The sequence below is a fragment of the Amphiprion ocellaris genome, chromosome 7 (genome assembly GCF_022539595.1).
Source record: "Amphiprion ocellaris isolate individual 3 ecotype Okinawa chromosome 7, ASM2253959v1, whole genome shotgun sequence".
NCBI classification, from domain to species: domain Eukaryota; kingdom Metazoa; phylum Chordata; class Actinopteri; family Pomacentridae; genus Amphiprion; species Amphiprion ocellaris.
In genome coordinates, this window is record NC_072772.1 from 6,413,625 (window position 1) to 6,432,599 (window position 18,975).

Here is an 18,975-nt window from a genome sequence, read left to right on the forward strand (position 1 = left end):
GCTACACAGTGCCTTGGGGGTTAGCACAGTCGCCTCACAGCTAGAAGATTCCCACTTTGTGTCCCAGCCTGGGTCTGGGATCTTTGTCAGCCTGTCCAGGTTGTCTCCTGCCTTCGCCCTAAGTTAGCTGGGATAGGCTTCAGCGACCCCACGACCCTAATGAGGGTTAAGCAGTGTAATGGATGGATGATTGGATAGTTGTTTTTGAGCTTTAGTTCATTTGGTGAAACTGACTACTACTACGACTACTTCAAATTCTGTGCGTATTGTAACCAAAATCACTTCCACCTCGCTAAATGCTGTCAGCTGTGGGGTTCCTCTGGGTACTGTCCACAGTCCCGGCTACCTATGGTTTTCTTTGTGTAATTGCTTTTACATTATTAGATCTTTTTAGTGTTACACAAGGACAAACATATGATTCATGAACTACTACATGTTGAATGATGTAAAGACCTGATTATTATTCTCCTTGCCTCTTTCAGTAGCTCAGAATCACTGCCGATAGCTCAAATTTTAACCAAACTGTTATAGCTGCTTTCTTGGTTGGGTAAGAACCAGTCAGCTTCCCAGGACTAAAGTTAAGCATCTTAACAAACAGCTCAGAGAACCCAGAATTCAATCAATCTACACAGTTCTTATAAAAGGATGGACGGAAATAACAAATCTTACAACAGTACACAGAACGGAGCAGCAAGCACCTGAGGGCTTTTCTACAGAAAGAAAATGTTTTTGCTGTCGTCTCCATGGGTTCTGGAAAATTTACCAAGTGGAAGCCTGTATTCCTTGAGCAAATAGAGTATGAGGTCTCAGTGTTTTGTTATTGTTTCACCTTTGATTGCCTTGATACAGCATTTCGGAAAAGAAAGTGAGAGGCTGAGCTGGAAAGTCACCCAGCTCAAAGTGCATAGTGAAAATGAAAGAGTTGCTAATGGTTTTGCTCATTAAAAGCATATTCCGAAAAACATGTTTTCTCCATAGTCTTGGCAGTCATCAAGCTACGTGCTCAAAAACTCTCAACTAAAATACTGTCAAACTGACAAGCTGATTGGGATGGGCAAAGAACAGGATAAGAGTTTTGTTCTGAATATCAGCCTCCTGCCACACTGCAGAATGGTGTCAGTCTTCATCAAAGAACAAGTTATGACTGGGATCAGTGAGGACTTTGATATGGACATTAAGTTGGGAAGGAAACCATTTATGCCTTTTGATGCCAAGCACAGGGATGTGCTTAGTTTTGCAGATGCTGTGGAAGAAAAAGCTTGAAATTGACAGCTGTCACAGGAAGCAAAACTCTTGGATACCTGAGCATTCAGCCTACTGCCCAATCTGGTGTCATTTTTTCTGTGATTAGTTCATGACCCTGAGCCAAGAATAAAGGCTTGATACCAAAACTTCAAGTCGCACAAAGGCAACTGATTAGAGTTGAACTATAGCTTACAGGTTAAACGGACCCCATTCAGGCGCACCAAAGTCTACAGGTACATGAACAGTTCATGTCAGAGGCAGAGAAGCGACTCAGAACATTTATAGATTTAAGACCGGTGTGAGTCATTTTCCATGTGTATGTCAAAGCAGATGGAGCAAAATAAGCTGCCTCACATAATTGCAGGGGTGTCAAACCTGGTCTTCAAGGCGCTGCAGGACGTTGTATTACATGCTATTAGTTGACAATGTTTAATATATTGTAGCACACAGTTTTAGAAAAAAAAATCAAATGTAAGCTTTCTTTAGAGTCAACACACTTCAAGATATTTATATTAGTTTTTGTTTGTGCAGGTCTTTCACTGTGGAGTAGACAACCACAACTGCATAAATACATGACTAGAAACCTCCCTGTAAGGCTTGTTGATGTCATTAGTAAAATAAAGTCTTTAATGCTACACAAATGAGGTTAATTCAATTATAAGTGTAATTAATATACTATTTTTATACACTTTTAATGGCAAACTTGCAATGAATAATAAGGTTTACTCCCCTAGAGTACAAATTGGCGTTTCCATATCTGCAAACTGTGCTGCTGATCAATATCAGTTTCTCAGTAATTGTTTTTGCAGGTTGCATTATTTTCCAGTTTGAAAAACACACCTTTTAGTCTGTGCTCTGTTTCCCAGCAAACATATACACTTTGTGATTCTCAGACAAAGGAGATAAGGCTAAAAGCAAGCACACAGCGTCGTTATTTTTCTAGTGCATTGGGGTGTTTAATTGTTTGAGGTGCACCAGTAATTTGCCTTCTGTCTAACTGCCTTTGCTTTTTTGAGTCTTATATTTATGTCTTTTGTTTAAGTAATGTTTATTTGGAGCCACAGCAAGCACTGCCTGATATCTGTCAGCGGTGTTGTATTCTTCCGCATTATCATCCTCTCGGCTCAGAGGCTGCTGTGTGTCCTGTGGAGTGTAAATAAGAACAGCAGTCAATAAGCTGTTGGTATGAAAGGTCTCACACATGAACTCAGATGCATTAAGCGACCAGGGTGTGACCAGGAGCTTTAACTTCAAAGTGCAGTTTACAAACACGGATAGAAGCTGAAATAGCCCAGCAGGAGTCTTATTAAACCAACCTAGCAGCCGGAGAAGTAAACAAAGTGCGTAAACAATGATAAAAAGCCCATTGTAGATGAAATTCTATGAAAAATGTTGCGGCAGTTGCATCAGTTATTAGTCTTAAATGTGTACTGCAGCTGTGAGTGTGCTTTGACGTCAACTGCTGGACCTTTTCATGCATTGCTGCATTCTGTTGGATGATCAGTGCTGCCAGTAACCTGGTGAACTGAGACGCCTTGCACAGCCATAAAATGTTAAACTAAATCCAAGAAATCCACTTTGCAGCTGAAATAATGGCTTAACTTTATGCTCGCCAGTATATATGTACAAACATAAAGGTTTGTACACTTGCACAAAATTATATGTGCATTCACTGATCAGGCACAGCACAACTAATGTTTGTTAATGTCAAAGCAGCAGCTACAGAATGTGCTTGCATTTAAATGCTCACTTGAAAAACCAAATCAAATTGAAATGCCACAGCCTCAATTATTGGTTTCTATTTAAGCATAACTGACAGACTGATTGAAAGTTTGCAAAGATGTGTCTGGCTCTTGTTCTTGGAGAAAGTAAGACTGCAGGATTTTGTGTAAAAGATAAAGCCGTGGTCTTTTTCAGAGAAACTGTATGAAAACATCACAGTGCTCTAAGAAAACACAACAATGTTTAGAATGATGGAAAGTCTTGTACAAGGTCATTAAAGAGGGCAATGCACCATGCAAGTAAAGGAGATAATAATAAGGCTCAAGAAAGCCAATGAACTGGTGGACTAAGGAGCATCACCAAAAAAAAAAGCTTACACAGAAACCTCTTTATGATTGTACGGCTACTCAAGAACATCATGTACATGTTTCATGGTTGACGATCAAAAGACTTTTGCTCTGAAGTCTACCTGCCTCCTAATCCAGTTAATTTTCTGTGTATCTGCTTTTTTTTTGAATGAACAAAACAGTTGACTTTGCAAACCACCCATCTTTGATGTTTCTTAGATTTTTGCTTTATTTGAACCTCATTATCATCTTCTTCACTTGCACAATCAAAAACACACAGCTGCCCAAAGGCATGTTGTCGCCAAGCGTCCAATTACTTCTGAATCCTTGCAATTTGGAGCTTCTGTGTTAAAAGAGCTGTATATCCTGCACAGCTCTATGCAAACCTGCTCAAACTAAAGCTGAGCCATGACAAAGTGTAGTATCAAATTTTGTGCTGAAGTGCAAATCCTTAAGAAGAAAAATGTGTAACTGTTCAAATACATTGTAGATCCATTTGTAGCCTATCTTATCCCTGACATTGGAAGCAGGATACATGCTTAAGGCCAACTCATCTTTTTTAATCTTAGAGTATAAACAAGGCAATATTGTAAAATAAGTGTACAACAGCTGAGCAACATCAATTTGCTGATAAAGACTGTTTTATACGGTCAGAAACTCTACAAGTGAACCTTGAGTTGAGGCTGTTTTGTCAAAGAAGAAAGCAGTTAAGTTCTCTCAAAAGTGAAAAAAAATGTTACTCATTTAAATGCTCTGCTGTCGTTAGCAAACTAAAGGCAGTTGAACGTTCCTCAAAGTGATGAATAAAAATGCACTTACAAAACTATTATGGAGACAATTTTTGTTATGCACTTGAAGCACTATAATTTTGAAAAAAAAAACTTTTAGATCCTCACACACTGCAAACACTATATAATTCAGTATAATTCAGTACTACAGATGTACTGAGAGCCGTCTGTGCTATAACATATTGTTTCCTGCATACTCTTAATCGTATGGGGCGTTTGCATTTTTAAACAGGCTAGTCACAGAGCAGCAGTTAGAGTGCATCTCATCATTAAACAGGCTAAACAGTAATGCAGCCAGCCGGGTGACCTCTGAATCGTGAGCAGTTGACCTGTCCTGGATATGATCCTTAAATAGCCTGAACTCACTTTCTACCCGCATTCCCTCAGTCTTGCATCTAACAGCATCGCCTTATTCCCAAGTGACTCCACTACTGATCTATGGAAGCAAGAAGCATTATCTGACTATCCTGGCTTTCCACAGTAGTGACAAGGCTTTTCTCTGCAGACTTGTGAACTCCATGCCATCAACTGTCCAAAAAAATCAGATAAGCACAAGTGGGGATGTTTCTCTTATACCCAGTTACTGCATATCTTCTATGTACGCTTTGACTGCATTCTTTCTTCCTTTCATCAGATAAAGTGCAGAATTTTATTCCTGGATGAAACTGCAGACATTTGCCATATCTCACACAGACACTGACAGCTTATAATAAAAGCTAATTAATAGCTTGAATCTACTGATTTGTACATATGAATACGAACAACAGTACGAATATACGTGTCATTTGTTACAATTTTCCAGCTCCCCAGTTATTGCTTCAGCCAGCAAATTATGTTGCAATTATTTTTTAATAATGGGACACTTACAAAACAATTACAAGGTGCAATAATTTAATCACAGGGAGCAAAACAAGCATGACTTTACACTCTAATTATAAAAATTTCAGAACAGTTTAACCATAATAACTTTTTAATTCCCTCATACATACACACATTGTCTGTAATTACAATACATCATTGTGCCCCAAATTATTTTAGAAAAAAAACACAGCATTATTTTGGGGTGGTCACCTTGCTATGGTTATATAACATACCTCTATGCAACAGCGATGGTGTGTTAATAGTAGCTTTCTTTATACTCTTCATTCAAAAAAAACTTCTCTGACAACATTTTCAATAGTTTTTGAACTGGCATCAAGCAGAGAAAAACCAATAAAGTACGGCTGATTCCTTGTTGATACTGACTACTAATCTCATCCAGTCATGCAGCAGTGCTGCATCATCAGTTTATAAAACCACACAGCCAACTGAGCTGATAATCTTACAATAAACCCCATTTAATTAGTAATTTGGTTTTACTGAATTGCTGCTATTCTATAGAGCCCTTAAATTTGATTGTTGAAAGTCTTCAAACGCATAGAAGCGCACATATAAATGCATACACATGCCCGATACATCTGCAACAGAATATTTAATGCCTTCATCAGCTTTCTGCAACACAAAATAGACCTTGTTGGTGTTGATGTGCCAGTTCTGCCCAAATCACACTGACAACAATATGAGAAATCTTTTGATTTGTGTACATGGACATGAATTTTACATTTTGTGAACATGGACATGAATTTTACATTTTGTGAACATGGACGTGAGTTTTACATTTTGTGAACATGGACATGAATTTTACATTTTGTGTACATGGACACAAAAACCACAGATACTATTGCTTTGGATTTTGGTTTAGTGCTAATGATTAACACTGAACATGACTTTTAAACCATAGCATGTCACTTTTGAGGAACCTTTGTGTAACAATGCTTTCTAATGTTTTTTTTTTTTGCATGAAATTTCATGTCATTTTGTTGCCAATGTGAAAAGATAGACCAAAATAACCAACACTGACAATATTAACATTACGGCGGCTATGGCTCAGGCGGTTGAGCACTCATCCTGCAACCAGATGGATACAGTCTCAGCACGCAGTGGCCACTTCAGATCAGCACATGGTCTTGGAGAAATGATAGAATTTAGCCTTTAAATGTTCTATTTTACATTTAGGACGCTATCAACTCGAAGGTTATGGTTAGGTGTAATGGTTATGGTTATTTGTAGTTGACTCTTGACAGAAAAAAACCCACTCTGACATGAAACGTTCTCCCACTTCACTGTTTGTTGGAGATAACTGATCACACGTCATTTCATCATACCAGGCTGAATCACCAGCCAATTATGTAAATTTCATGTCTTTCATGTCCATGTACACGAAAATACCAGAAAATTTGTGTCCATGTATCCAAATCAACAGATTAATGAATGCGATTATTCTAAGCACTGCTGTGAGTCTGAGCTATAATTTAACATTGCCTGACATTGTCTGAAATGTCCAAATGTTGCATTTAAACCCATTTGAAAGAGTAATTTTCGAAACCGAGACCAACTGAAAGTGCCAGTTAAATTTGCATGAAACTCATTTGTTGATATCATGTCAAGGTAATTGTCTTTTGTAAATTCATGATGCCAATTTTTTTCTCAAAGAATTGTTCATGAAGAAAGGTAATACGCATTTGTAGATTCAAATCGGGAACATTTAGTTTCACCACCCTGCTGCATCATTAAATCTTTTTTCTAATTTCCAGTATCCACTCATGCAAAGGGCAAGAAAAACCTCAAACTGATACCACGCTGTCAATACTGTGTTTGATTTTACGTTGTGATAGCCTTCATCCTAATTAGTTTTCTATCTGCCACAGCGCTCTTAGTTGCCAGGTCAAACCGACTAATGCTGGCAAAGTCAATGACTATCTTGTGAAGTCCCTTTCTCAGAAAATAGCTCCCTTTTGTTGCTTCATGAGCAAAGAAGCAACTGATTGCAATTGTAAAGCCCCTTTCTACACTCTGGCTGTGTAGGTGGTAGCTGGTACGACTTTCACTGTGCTGGAAATAAACCTCCTCATTCAGAGGAGCAATTACCATGTCATTGCCTTGCCATTGAAATTATGCCCCGTTTCTTTAGCACTAACCATTACAAAAGTTTTCCTGTTAACGTCCGCAAAGGTGCAAAAGGTTTGATTGGATTGGCACACTGTAAAAGTTATTATGCCAATGGTGGAAAAAGGAAATAACTGCTTAATAAAATTATTTGCTGGCTGCATTTCATCTTTATATGAAAGAGGACAAGCCATTTTCAAAAGCACAATCTGCTGTGTTTTTGAAGATAAAGTATCTTCTTGTACCAATGAAAGATGAAGCGTTGCAGTTTGAAAGATGTGTTAATATCATAGACTGTATATAAAGATAGACGTAGCACCCGTGACGTCACCCGTTGGTTTCTGCACTGAGAAAATGAAGCCTGGATTTTGCTACTTCCTGGTTGACATCTTGGACTTTTGAAGCCAGTGACGACAACAAGGGCGGAACCGGAGAGCAGTGATTGGTCAGACTGACTGAGAGCCGAGGCTTCTCTGTCCCGCCCACATCTTTCGGACCTGCTGTTTACTGGCTCTGCTGCTAACAACGGTAGCATCCAAAAGTCGAGCTAAACCTACGACTGAGCAGCTAGCTCGGTTAGCATCGCTAACATTAAAGCTAATATTTACTATGCAAACTTTCTTCTCTGGTCAATACACACAGAAATAAACTCCACCAACATCTGGAGTGCATGGCACACATTATATGTGACGCTAAAGTTGCATATAAAGTGCAGTAAAACCAGCACCCTTGAGAAAATAAACACTTACAGAACTATCAGACTCCATTCAGTGTCTGCTGGTAGAATCAGCCGAATCTAGAAAACTGGTTAAAACAAGCCAACAGGCAGAAAAACTATCTGTGGAAAAATGTTCTGCTGCTTCACCGATAAATAAACCAACAGTGATCACATCAGAGTTAATCCAAACGAGAACAGAGTTTACGGTGAATGAGCGTCTGGGCTGCCTCCTCCATATGACCTGTCAATCATTCCAGACCGGACTGTCAGTCAAGTAGCCCCGCCCCCTGACTCCACAAAACTTGAATGCTCTGTATAAAATTCAGTATTGATTTCTTTTAAGATCGGCGACCTGATCTCTCGTTTTGACCATAACAGCTAACAGGGGAAAAAAATCCTGAGCTGTAGAAAAGCAGTGTATTAAATTTTAGTTTTTCCCGTGATGAATTGAGGTCTATGGAGCCAGAGCTTTTTGGAGCCAGCCCTAGCGGACAGTGTGTGTTCTGCCCGCAGATAACAGTTCATCATTTATAATTAAATAATATACAGTTTAAAAAGCAAGTTAAAACTATTTCATCAGTATTTTATTGTGAAAGGTTTTCTTTTTATGTATATGTATTTATGTTATATTTGTTTTTGGTGAATGAATGAAATAAACAAACAAACAAAAAGGATGTGCTTTGCATTATGTACACACGCAGAGAGAAGCAGACACATGGTGATAGCGTTCCTCCTGCGAAAGCAATGGCTGTTTTCACTGTTTAGTGTTGAGGATTACTATAAAATACTTAATTTGGCTGTTGTTTATTAGTAGAGAAGCATTTATTGTGGTTTAGTCCGTTTTGATCTCAGAAATGTGTTAAGCTAATGTCCGACTATGTTAGCATGTGAATGAGCACATCAGCGTATCAATGGCGTTACGTGATAAGTTATGTAGCATGTTAGCATAGCATTCATTCATTAGTCTGATGTTTAATGGCTGATGGTAGCACTTTGCTAGCAGTTTATATCAACCTGACAACTTTATAACCAAGCTAAAAATACCCTTTCCTCTTTTCTGTTTGTACATTTGCAGTTTCACTCCCAAGTTTTCACCTGTCATCCATACATTTTAATAAAGGGGCAAGGCGCTCGCGTCCTGGCTCGTGAAAACCAAGTTTGGCTGGCTGTTTAACTGCGTTGACATACAAGCTGTATATAACACGTAGACAGAACAGTACAATGTGATATTGCAAGTTTTTGACACTTCCGGGTAGGCTTCATTTTTGGAGCCAGGCGCTACGTCCATCTTTATTATACGGTCTATGGTTAATATCTGACTGTGATTATAAATCACATCCATCTTTTGATACAGTATGCACCTCATTAACATCTCTGTTTAAACAGATGAAGAAAAGAAACACTCAGGACATTGTTTTAGGATGTGGCAGTCCCTTCTCGGCTCATATATAAAAAGAAGTACAATAGAGACCACTCAGCCATTTATTTGATTGACATACGCAATAACAGATACTATAGGAAATGGCAGTCAAGTCCAATTTTAAAGCTGACAAGAGAGTTTTCACTGTGCAGATGTTGTCACAATGAGTTGAAGACAAATGATATATTGGAAACCTTCAAGGAATCTTAAAGACAAGTGACATTGAGAGAAAAGAAGACGGAGACAAAGAGCTAAATAAAATCCACAAATGCATTAAGCACAAAGACAAAAGCCCCGAGGGAACAAAGTTCCACCTATGCATCAATGTTGTTGATGCAGTAAGACATAAAGGTTATTGTAGTGGCGATTTAAGCCATTACCTACTCAAATGAAGACATGAGGGTAAAAATGGTAGGGCATCCACCCACTGCAAGGAGAGGAGAGGGAGGATGGTAACAAGCCTCCATCGACCTCATTAAGTTGTAGGGAAGCTCTAACCTAACAACTGGTCTATTCTCTTGTGGGGTTGCATGGTGCGCGCGCACACACACACACACACACACACACACATACACACACACACATACACACACGCATCCCTCTCTACCTTTCCATTACACACCACGAAACACAAAGACTCTCAGGCGCAGACGGATGCAGGTGTGTGTGTACATGCAAATATCCACACACTATTTCTGCTTTTTCCTGACACACGTTGCCTGCTCAACGGAGGCTTGTAAGCTCCAGGTAAATCAAGTCCTCCTGCAGGCCCCACTGTTCATGTCTGCAACAGCTGTCTTGTTTATAAAATCAGTCATGTAAATAAAACTGAGATTTTACAGTGTGATCCATGGCTCACTTTACTGCGCACTCATCTTGAGCAGTTTATCGTCCTGTGTGTCCCTGCAGCAACCCTGAGGGTGCTGTTGTTCATGCCGAGGCCAGAGATGCACTGAGCCGGGGACGTTTGCATTAGTAATTAGCAGATCAATATTGAAAGTATAAATACTGCAACACCTGTGTATCTCTCTAATTGATTTTTATAGCAATAGTATATTACAAGCTAAATATAAACAACATGTGTTTTTGCACAGTGGTACAGTCTATTCAAGTTATTTTCCGTTGAACTGTGACCTTTTAGCCTTCATTCCTTGTGATATTTGAGTGAAAACACTACAATTTGATCCCTTTTCTTATTCTTTAATGAAAAGTACATTCAACTGTGACACTTTCAGCAAAGTTGTACTGCTTTCATTAGTTGTGGACATACACGACTGAGTGGGAAGCCTCAGTGTGATCCAAACAAATGTCAATTATTAGTAAGTTATTATTAGAGGGAGCCTATAATATCAGCTGATTCCTAAAGTGCACCAGTAATTTACATTAGGTGAAAACTTCTTTGAAAGCACTGAAGTTCAAATGATTAAAAATTTTTGTTGTCTGAGTATCACTACTATCACATGCGGAAGCTGGAACACACTTCATAAACTTTTATTACGTAACACAAGCAATAAAAATTCACTCCTTTTTCTAGTTAAAAATGGAATTTTGTCAAATTTCCTGCACACAGTGTACCCAGCCTGCCAAAGGTCATGTGGCCAGATGGAGTAGTTGTGAAAACAGAAACCATACAGTATCCATGAACCAGTCAGGAAGGTGGCCCCCAGGGATGAACAGCTGAGCAAGTACCTCAGGCACTCAGGATGAAGCACTGAACAGTGAGGTGGCCAACAGCAAGAAATCCTAGCGGTTAGGAAGAACTAGTCTAAAGGAGAGCACAGTGGCCCTGATAATGGCAGCACGAGAACAGGCCATGAGTACCAGATCCACAGAGGAAGGCATCTACCACAGATAATAGGACACAAAATGCATGAAAAGAAGTCACCAAGTACCAGTAAGGCACACCACCGAAAGTGACTGAGAGCAGCAGAGCCACGATCCTGTGGGACTTCAACTTCCACACTGACAAGCAGCTGCTGGCTAACCAACCAGACACAGTGGTGGTTGACAAAGAGGAGAAGAGGGCAGTTGTGATAGATGTGGCAATCCCAGCTGACAGTAAAGAGGGAGCATGAGAAGGCAGAGAGACGTACCAGTGGCCGAAGGAACAACTGAAACACATGTGGGAGGGGAAGTCCAAAGTGGTCCCAGTGGTAAAAGGAGTATTTGGAACTGCAGAACTCAAGCTGGGAGAGTGGCTTCAACTGATTTCTGGTAAAACATCTGAGAATAGCGCTAAGTTACTGCACAAAATCCTCAAATTCCTCTGGCAGCAGTTTATCTTTGAACTGTTTATGGCATCACATGATACAGAGCAATTTCATTAGAAATTACATATCTGCTTCTTAGGTTTTGCTGACATTTTTGCTTTTAACAGACAGTGAAACACGGGAAATATGGGAGAAAGAGGAGGGGTATGAGGTGTACTAAAGGTCTGACAGCAGCTGCACACTAACTATTCAAATTTAATTGTCCACATCTATGTAGTCACAGTCATTTCTTGCTATATAGGGGCTATGCATGTGTGAAGGGTCCCATGACGACCAAGGGGCCTCACTGTGCCAACATACTTTTGTCTTCTCCCCACAGAAATTGACAGATTTGGTAATTAAGGACCTCAGGACTGTCACAGTGAGTAACAATTGTTCCTCTGCCCTCCAAACATCGTGCAAGTCTGCTCATGTGTGATTTCACAGCAGTGCCCCGCTGGCTCACTTGGTTAGAGTGTGACACTAATGTTGAGGTCGCCAGTTTGATCCCTGTTTCTTTACCAATGATTGTTTTCCCACAGTCTCGACATCAATTAGGGTGCTTTTTTGCCTTGTATTCGTGCATCACTCGTCCACCCTTTTCACAGCATAAAGCACGATGTTGTGCTCAAGGGTGTTAGCGCCCTGGATATTCAGACAGCGCTGAGTGCAGGGAGGTCAATCGTTTCATTATGTCACTTAAAAACTGTGTAGGAAATATGGTGTTTTATTGGTCCATTTTCAATAATTTGCACTATTGGTTTGACAGCTAGGTTTCTTAAGCAGACAAAATTTTGCATAGAGCCCTCTGAAAATCTGAAAAGGGCCTGTAAACTAACAAACAATAATCCAATTTTGTTAGCAAACAACTGCCTATTGCTGACACTTCAGCAGCCCACGACAATTATTTTTCCAAGCCTAAGCCTTGTGTTTATATTCCATTTATTAAATCCCTGCTTTAACTTACAGATTGTTGAGGAAAATCCCAAGAAGCTCAATGTTTGAACAGTTCCTTTCTTTGCCACTTGTTACCTTTGTTTTTCTGCTGTTTCACAAATTTTCACTAATCTGAATCTGCTACAAATAGATGCCTATAGTTTTGCATTTGGGGTTGTTGAGAGCCACTGGCAAGCAACCAGTAAGTCTATACCAGAAAGTACAAACAATGAGATCCAAGTTACTCCAAGCATAATGAAACTCTAAGGTTGGTTGATCTCAGTGAGAAAGGCAACAATAGATCTTTTACATAACCAGGACAAATCAATCTGTTATGTTTTCTGCAGCCCAGTCATGTACTTTTACATATTTGTTGAGGACCATGTTCCTGATTGTGGCTTATGTGATATTAAAGGCTTTGCTGTATTCAGATAGTAGCAGTTGCAAAGGAAGCGTTTGATTGTACGACAATTGATCAAGGCTAAGACTAAAAGGTCATACAGGATCTACGCTTGCTCTGTTCGCCAAACAGAAGACAACCAGACTTTTGAGGAAAATGTCAAGCAAGCTGCCACTGAAAGGCTGTTTAGTACAAGGTCGGCTTTTATTTAGCACTTGACAGAAGAGGCTGAAAAAATGATGCATGACTCATATCATGCCAATTTCAAATCTGACACATCACTCTACTCCATGTTACTTTCACCTTTTAATTTGTGTCCATTTAACTGCTGTGATTCAGAGCCAAAGAGGAGCTTTTAAAAGAATTTTGGTAAATAATTTTTCTTTCCACACAACCTTGAGGGTTTGCATGTGTCAGGCACCATCTGCTGGAGTTAGAACAATCTGGAATGAGTGCTACTAATTCAAAGTCTACAGAGAGACATCTTTGAGTGGACCACATATACCTGTTTGAGGCTATTAAGACCAAACACACCTCACAGCAAGATAACTGGGAAGAAATTTCATTTCTCCTGGGAAATTCAATTCTTTCTTTCTAGTTTTTTTATTGATCTTGAATCCTTTCCCTTTCTTCTAATGGTCCTGTCAATCGCTGCACAATGTCTCTCATCCCATTGGTCCAGATTGTTCGCTCAAAGAATTTCCCTGTGGGTGTGGAAGTACTTTTTAAGCCATTTACTACAGATATTTTATGAAGCTCTATAGGGGCTACAACCAGTTAGGGCATTCCCTGTCCAGTGATGCTCACCATACATGTGCATTCATGCACACATATCGTATGTGGTCATAAAAGGGGGTCCTGATGTCCTCAGACAGTGTAGCCTAACAGTAGCTAAAGCATCTTCACACCTCTCAAGGGGAAATTGTGTGACCATCTACGTTTGCAGTGGATCAGTGTGATCGAGAGTCAAGGTAAGATTTAATACTGACTGCCTGTTTGCTAGGTGTGAAAAAAACACATGACCAATAGGTTGTTTTTCAAATTAGAAATATGTGATGATGCATTTGTATCTAGCAAAGCATTGGGACTGTGTAAGTTATTTTTGCCTGTTTTTAAACAGCAGTCACTTCCGCAACTTTGTGTATTTGGGTGTGCATGTGTTCTAAATCTAAATATGCACTTGTGAAGGTGCTAGTGATAGTCAAATGTTCTAAACTGCAATTAAGTGCAAACACATACTGCGCTGTGCATATACAGCTCACCATGTGGCTGTGGAAGGTACTTAAAAACAAAATAAATGTGATAGCACATATAATATGTGTTAAAAACGTCTATATTCAATGAAATACAACAACAGATAGAGCTTACCCATTGTAACAAATCACTACCACCAGATATTCCTAATGCATCATACTGCTTATACAGTATACACTATGCAGATCAATATGTAATGTGGACAAGTATTAATGTACGAACCAACGAACCGGCTGACATAACTTTGTCAGCATCTAACTGTAACCTGGAGTATAAACAGATCATGATAGATCTCCTATTGGCTTTTGGACCTAATTGGCTCCTCCATCCCTTCAGTGATGCTGCGAGTCCCAAGAGTGTTGACGTATTTGATGTGCCGGGGAATGGGTTTCAGGAGAGAGAGAATGTAGGCCAGTTGGATAGATTCACAGGGATCCAATACAAATAAATGATTTAGTTGTCAAAACACAATAGGGCTGCTTGAGCTGCATGACCACTATGCATATGTTGTAAGATAGACATGAGCGACTGTGTTGCATTAGGTGGATGTCACGTGGGCCTCATGCAATATTGCCCGTGATACACAACAATTCCAGAGGAGTACATGTTTACATTCTCTGCAACATGGAGGTTATCTTGAACAGATGGTATACTTAAGGCTCTGCTGAAAATCTAAACTATTTATATTTAATCTTAGCTCGCCTGTGTTACGGACAGAACCAAACACAAGGTCACTGAAGCCCCTTTGTGCTACTTTATTTTTCTTTCCTTTTTTTTCTTGTTTATTCTCATGTAAATAATGTTCTTCCAAAGTGGTTTTTCTTCTGCTTCCAGTGCTTTATAACATTCTGGGTCTGATAAGAGCCGTGTTATACAAGCACCGTGATTAGAAAGTGTTTGTGGACCTTGACACTTATATGGTTTATCTCTTGTGAAAGTGTAACTATCACACATAATTATGTCATTTTCATAATGTGCAAGACAGCATTTTACCTGCATGTAGGATTTAATTAACAAACATAACTTCACTTTTCAGAGTTTATTCCTTTCCCAAAAGAGCAGTGCTTTAATTCTACTCTACAGATAATTAAATAGAAAGATTTACAGATGACATGGGTTGTATTTATCGTATTGTACGTTTTTTGTAGTATTTTATACTGTCAACTATAGTAGTGTTTTAGAAAACAGGTAGCACTCATTTAGCATAGAAAAAAAGCCTCTTAGTTTCCACTTTTCAAATCCTGTCCACAGCTGTACCACCCTAGTTCCATGCAAGTGAGATTTCCCTGGTGAATGCCTTTCAAATGCGCCTGTGTAATAAATGAGGTTGTAATTTCACAGACTGGATCAAGCAGGAGAACCTTGTAAACACATGAATAATTGGATTTAAGCTATGACACAGTGTAGTTTTTTTGTTTTTCTTTTCCACAGTGTGTCATTTCTCTTGGGAGCAGTGCGTGGAATTTAAATGTCTGTATTGACGGACCAGCCGCATCAAGCGACTTGGCTTTAAACCCTTTAACAACTGTGCAAATAACGTGCCTTATCCACTTAAAGACTGTAAACCACCTTTATGTAAATATCCTTTTGTAAGCCGATCTCTCACAATATAATGCAGTAGCAGATCTGTATTTTGCATGTTATGGAATCTGAGTCCCAGTAATACAGGAAAATAATCAAATGATGGATGTGTGCGTCAAATCTTACTCGTCAGCATAAAAAACACAATGAAACTGCCTAAGCCAAACAGCTGGGTTCGACAAGTGTTGCATCAGGCAGCTGTGGAGATGCGCTTTAAGCACAAGGAGGTGCGACAGATCAGAGACAAGAGGGTTTAGAATTCAATATGTGCCTTGGAAACACACCAAATGGACACAACATCCACACTCAGCAGATCTTCCGGTATTTAACTAAAGCTATTACTTGGGACTAGCTGCTCACTTTCTTCCACTCACACAGCATTCAAATAGTTAATTCAGCCCAAGTGGCATTGCATGACCAATTCTCCTAATTGTCAAATAAAGCCTGACAGTGTCATTTTTAATGACAGCACCAATTTGCCACCCAGGTGTTATTTTCTCAAGACTAATCCAGAGATTCATACCTGCTGGTTTAGAGAGCAGCTGCTGAGCAAAAGTCAAAGCATCTTTTATGATCACTATGTTCATCTCCTTTTCTTTCTGCTGACTGCCCCATCATCATGATCATCACTCTGTCATATGTTATTTATATATTGGCAAATCTAAGGGTACATTTGCATAAGGATCCCAAAAGGAAAAAAGCAATAAGCGACTGTCAATATGTTGTCAAGTGTGGAGTGAAGTAAATCTGTATCCAGATGAAGCAACATCTCCAAATATAACCAGGCAATTAAAACATGCAAATCACAAAAGGTCACAACAAGCAAAGGTGGACTCTAACTGGTTTATGACAGGACTTGCTGTTGAAACCTCTCCTTTTTTCCTTCACCCCGTGTATTCTGCCAGCTGTTAACTTGTGAAAGCTTCTCAGTATTGATACAGGACAGGTTGTACAGAAAGGCAGCAGTCACCTGCCCTGCACGAAGCGCTGTGTGGCTGCCTGGAGTGAACCCAGCACTAATTGCAAACTGGAAAGCACAAACAGATCTTAAATCAACGCTTCTCTGGGTGGGAAGGAGAGCTTAACCTGGGGTATAACTCACTTGGAGCACTTTTCCAGGGCTGGGTTATCCGCGGGAGTAAAGGTTTGCTTTCAGCTGTTTTGTATTATCCTACAACCGTGATCAATAATGTAAACCAGCGGCTTGTCATGCAAGTAAATCTTTCTTATAAGCTGACCGTGTGGCACCTACACTGTCCGTGCGCTGACCTGTGCGCACTCACTCATTCACAGAAATAAACACACCATATGCATGCAGGATGCTTTGAGTAACATTATGCAGCTACTAGACAGAAACTATAATCTATATTGTCTTGTTTTTGTCTAATTGTATACATCACACACACAAAAATTAACTGTCTTACCTTCACGCCATAAGTTTGACTGAATCTTTGTTTTTTACACCCACCGGCTGTTAAATCCAAGAGCATCCACAGTTAGCTCCCACTATATCCTTTATTTGCTTTGCACATTGTTTACTCTGTAAATTAACCGAGTCGGTGCGGCGGCTTGGGTGCGAGGCATTAGTTCAAAGTGGTGAGGGGAAAAATGCACTACGGGGAGCCAAAACAGCCTACACATAAATGAGAGAAAAACACCTAAAATCACTAACTGTTCCCCAGATCCTCAATGAAAACCTTTCATCAGTTTGGATCTCAGAGAATGAAGCAGAGGATGAAACTGCGCGGTGTCCTTGTGGTGTCCAGGAGCTTTACGCACGGAGCGGAGTTACCTTCGGTACTGACGGAGGCAGGAGACTCGGCGACGGTAAAGAACTGTGGAAAATAAAGGCGGGGTTACATCTGCTTAATCCCTCGCAGAGACGCATGCTTCCTTCACAGTAATGTTACCGGCATGGGTGACACCTTATTCCCTTCTGTTTACCTCATATTTTCCACATAGCACTTTTCATTTTGCGCCACGGATTACACCTCCACACCTCTACACCTCTTTCTATTAAGTGTCGAAAAGAGGCACAGTGCGAATTAAAGCATTTCAGTTGTTGATGGTAGAATGCAGGAGACATGAAAGAGAAATAGTTTGTTTATAATTGAAAATGCATCCATTCTTGAGTGTGACAGATTTTGTAGATCAGCGCAAGACTTGGAAAATGGTGGAAAATTAAAGAAATAAGTGGGGCGCACAGTGCATGTGGATCCACAAAATTATGTGTCTCACTCACCCCCGCTGTCGCTTTCTGCCTTATAAAAGCAAAAATGGTATTCTTTTATGCTTTTTTTCCTCCATTACAAAACTGTGTCCTCACTTTTAATAACCGACCTCGCAGTTCTCAGAACTCTGCTTTTATTCCTGCTATGAAATCATAAGCAAATTTGCACATGGAATGCTTTGTGATTGCAATTAACTAACTGGAAGGACGGAGAGCCAGCAGTTTTTTTGTGCCCTGAGGACAAGCACTGAGAGAAAAAAACCCAAAAAACATGTGCTAGGAATTTCACATGGCTGAGATTTATTTTGACCTGCAGATTTGATATGCATTCAACTCAAATTACTCACAACCTGCTCGCCTGAGTCTGTCCATGAAGACAAGCAGCCTGCAAACCACAGCAAAAGCATTTTGATTAATAATACAATAATCTTGCATCAGGATCCAATTTCAGCTCACAGAAGTTGTCCTAAAGTAGGCAGAAGAGTGTAAATACTTGTTCCCTGTCTCTTTTTTAAGTCTGAAATTGCAAAGGAAGTCCTGGATAGAAACATGGTTGAAGTGAACCTAACCCATAGAGCTTCTTATGCAGATTCCTGCCCAAAAAGTTAAAGCACTTTGTCTCTAAGCACAACCTTGCTGATATGGCAAAAATATGTAATTCATTTGAAAGTGAAATTAAATATTAATTGCAGACTGTAGGCATAGATGTACATTGACTGAGAGGAAGCAAAGTAAGCCATAACAGCATGCAGCAGTTACATCTAAATTACCTGCAGTATTCAAGTAATGTTCATTTTCATTTGTCATAATGCACTCTTATGCTTAGGAGCAGTTTACTGCACTTTTTAATATTCTGAATGCTGCATTGTTATTTATGGTGAAACATGTTTAAATGGCAATACCAAATCTTTTCTATTATATGGCAATTTATGGTCTTCATCTGTAAAACATGACATCTTGTTAAAATATTTTAGGTGCAATAAGAAAAATAGTTTCACAGTAAAAACACCTTGAATCTTTATGTCACTTTTTATGAATCTAAAGGACCTTTTTCATAGTATTGCTGTCATATAAAACAAACATTCTGGAGCACTCCACAC

General features: G+C 39.5%; 1 protein-coding gene across 1 annotated transcript in view; it reads right to left on the reverse strand.

Moving 5' to 3' along the window:
• The window catches only part of drd2a (dopamine receptor D2a), a 41,143-nt gene extending 23,525 nt beyond the window's left edge, over nucleotides 1–17,618 (reverse strand). Inside the window, exon 1 of the mRNA XM_023264845.3 lies at nucleotides 17,070–17,618. The gene's annotated coding sequence lies outside the window, so the exon portion shown is untranslated. The remainder of the gene's footprint in view (nucleotides 1–17,069) is intronic.
• Between the last annotated feature and the right edge of the window lie 1,357 nt (nucleotides 17,619–18,975).